We start from the raw sequence: 3057 nt of genomic DNA, 5'->3' as shown, positions 1-3057 counted from the left end.
CTGAAGGTAAGCACAGTTGGGCTTGGTTACCACTGAAGGGATAAGACATTTTTCATGCTGTCACATGCTGCTTCTCTGTCTCTTACTCATGGGGGAAGGGGAGATGTGGGTATGGGGAAATGTGTGCAGTGGGTATGGGAAGATGTGTGCTGTGGGGAAGGAGATGTGGGTATGGGGAGGTGTGCAGTGGGAAAGGGGGGATGTGTACAGTGGGAAAGGGGATGTGTGCAGTGGGAAAGGGGGGATGTGTGCAGTGGGGAATGGGAAATGTGTGCAGTGGGAAAGGGGGGATGTGTGCAGTGGGGAAGGGGAGATGTGTGCAGTGGGGAATGGGAGATGTGTGCAGTGGGGAAGGGGATATGTTTGCAGTGTAAATGTTCTCATTGTGGAGGTGCGTACTGGGAATTGACCCCAGCATGCAGAATGCCTGCTAATCAGATCCAGATGTCCCATATGCAACACAAACACACAATATTATATACTTACAACCTTTCAGCACAGACTGTAAATATTTGGACGGTTCCACAATTTTTGTTGTTTTGGGTCTGTACTGCAGCACATAGGATTTAAATAAAACAATGAATATGATGTTATGGTACAGACTGAACTTTGGTTTGCTGGTATGTATATCCATACAGGGTGAACTACATAGTTAACACAACCATTTTTACATAGTTCCCTCATTTCTGAGGGACCAAAAGTAACTGGACAATTCACACAGAATCTTGTATCTTATCTTATACAAAAACACCTACACATACACACTCATACACTCACACAAACACTACACACACGCCTTACACGCACACATACAAACACACACACACTCATACACAAATACCTACACACACACTTACACAAACGCACTCATACACAAATACCTACACACACACACACTTATACAAACACACTCTCTCACACACACGCGCACGCACGCACACACGCGCACACGCACACACACACTAGCAGGTCTGGTTTTTCCATCACAGCCCTGGGCTGTCCAGAGGGTGCATGCCGGAGTGCTCCAGACCTGCAGGGTTTCAGGGGTACCCTGCTGCTCCCAAACAGCTCTGGGGCACACAAACACCGGCCCTGCTTCAGAGTCTGGATCAAACCGGTCCCATTACATGGGTTTCCCAGAGCCTGAGCCAGATTGCTTCTGCATCCACCACACTTACACAAAGAATCTGAGTGTACTTACACACAGGCTCTCAGTGCACTTACACACAGACTCTTAGTCCACTTACACACAGACTCTTAGTCCACTTACACAAAGAATCTGAGTGTACTTACACACAGACTCTTAGTCCACTTACACAAAGAATCTGAGTGTACTTACACACAGGCTCTCAGTGCACTTACACACAGGCTCTTAGTCCACTTACACACAGACACTTAGAGCACTTACACACTGGTTCTCAGTTCACTTACACACAGGCTCTTAGAGCACTTACACACTGGCTCTTAGAGCACTTACACACTGGTTCTCAGTGCACTTACACACAGACTCTTAGAGCACTTACACACTGGTTCTCAGTGCACTTACACACTGGCTCTTAGAGCACTTACACACAGGCTCTTAGTCCACTTACACACAGACACTTAGAGCACTTACACACTGGTTCTCAGTTCACTTACACACAGGCTCTTAGAGCACTTACACACTGGCTCTTAGAGCACTTACACACTGGTTCTCAGTGCACTTACACACAGACTCTTAGAGCACTTACACACTGGTTCTCAGTGCACTTACACACTGGCTCTTAGAGCACTTGTACTCAGGTGGTTGGGGGGCTGGGGGGTCATGACTCACATTCCCACACATACGCAGTAAAGGCTCTCACCATGAGCAGTCACTGGCTCTTCTGCTGTGCTGTGTGTGGCCTGTAGGGTGTAAAATATTCACTGTCCTTGGGGGCTTAGAACTGTTGGTTTTCCACCCTCCCTTTATCTGGGAGTCAGGTGTGAAGGTCTGGCCAAACAGTAGCACTAATTGTTCAGTTTATTACCTGGGATAAAAGAAAATCAAGGCCAGATTTGGATTTGAGGGCTAGATTTAGGTATCTATTGTCTAGGGGTTGAAAGTCGGAGTTGAGGACGGAGTGTGGCACAGTGGGTAAGGAACTGCGCTTGTAACCGAAAGGTTGCAGGTTCGATTCCCGGGTAAGGACACTGCCGTTGTACCCTTGAGCAAGGTACTTAACCTGCATTGCTTCAGTATATATCCAGCTGTATGAATGGATACAATGTAAAAAAAAATGCTGTGTAAAAGTTGTGTAAGTCGCTCTGGATAAGAGCGTCTGCTAAATGCCTGTAATGTCATGTAATGTAATGAAAGTGAGAGCAAGAAAGAGACAGAACTATAAAAATGGAATGACTTCATTCCCATCTCTCCTCTAAAAAAAAGATATTGCTGAAATGATACCATTTCCAACTGAAAAAACGAAGCTTCACAGAATTTGCCAGAATTCTCATCTTCCAAAAATTGCACTCTATTTAGATTTCCTCTGTCCAAATAAGTCCAACTGCAGGACAGAGGAAGGAATGGTGGGGACCTCAGACTGCATGCTGAGACTCCGTGCCCTCAGGGCCCACGTGCAAGCAGGACTCTTTCTCCTCCATCTGCAGTAATGCTGCCTCAGCTGAAACCAGCCACAGAGGGAGCTGTGACACAGAATCTGCATGTTCACCACATACTGCACACACAGGACAGAGCTTAGACACTGCACACACAGGACAGAGCTTAGACACTGCACACACACAGGACAGAGCTTAGACACACTGCACACAGGACAGAGCTTAGACACGCTGCACACACAGGACAGAGCTTAGACACTGCACACACAAGACAGAGCTTAGACACACTGCACACACAGGACAGAGCTTACACACTGCACACACAGGACAGAGCTTAGACACACTGCACACACAGGACAGAGCTTAGACACACTGCACACACAGGACCGAGCTTACACACACTGCACACACAGGGCAGATCTTAGACACTGCACACACAAGACAGAGCTTACACAATGCACACACAGGACAGAGCTTAGA

Source organism: Anguilla anguilla, chromosome 2 (assembly GCF_013347855.1).
Source record: "Anguilla anguilla isolate fAngAng1 chromosome 2, fAngAng1.pri, whole genome shotgun sequence".
In the NCBI taxonomy this organism is placed as follows: Eukaryota; Metazoa; Chordata; class Actinopteri; order Anguilliformes; family Anguillidae; genus Anguilla; species Anguilla anguilla.
Note: the sequence above shows the minus strand (reverse complement) of the source record.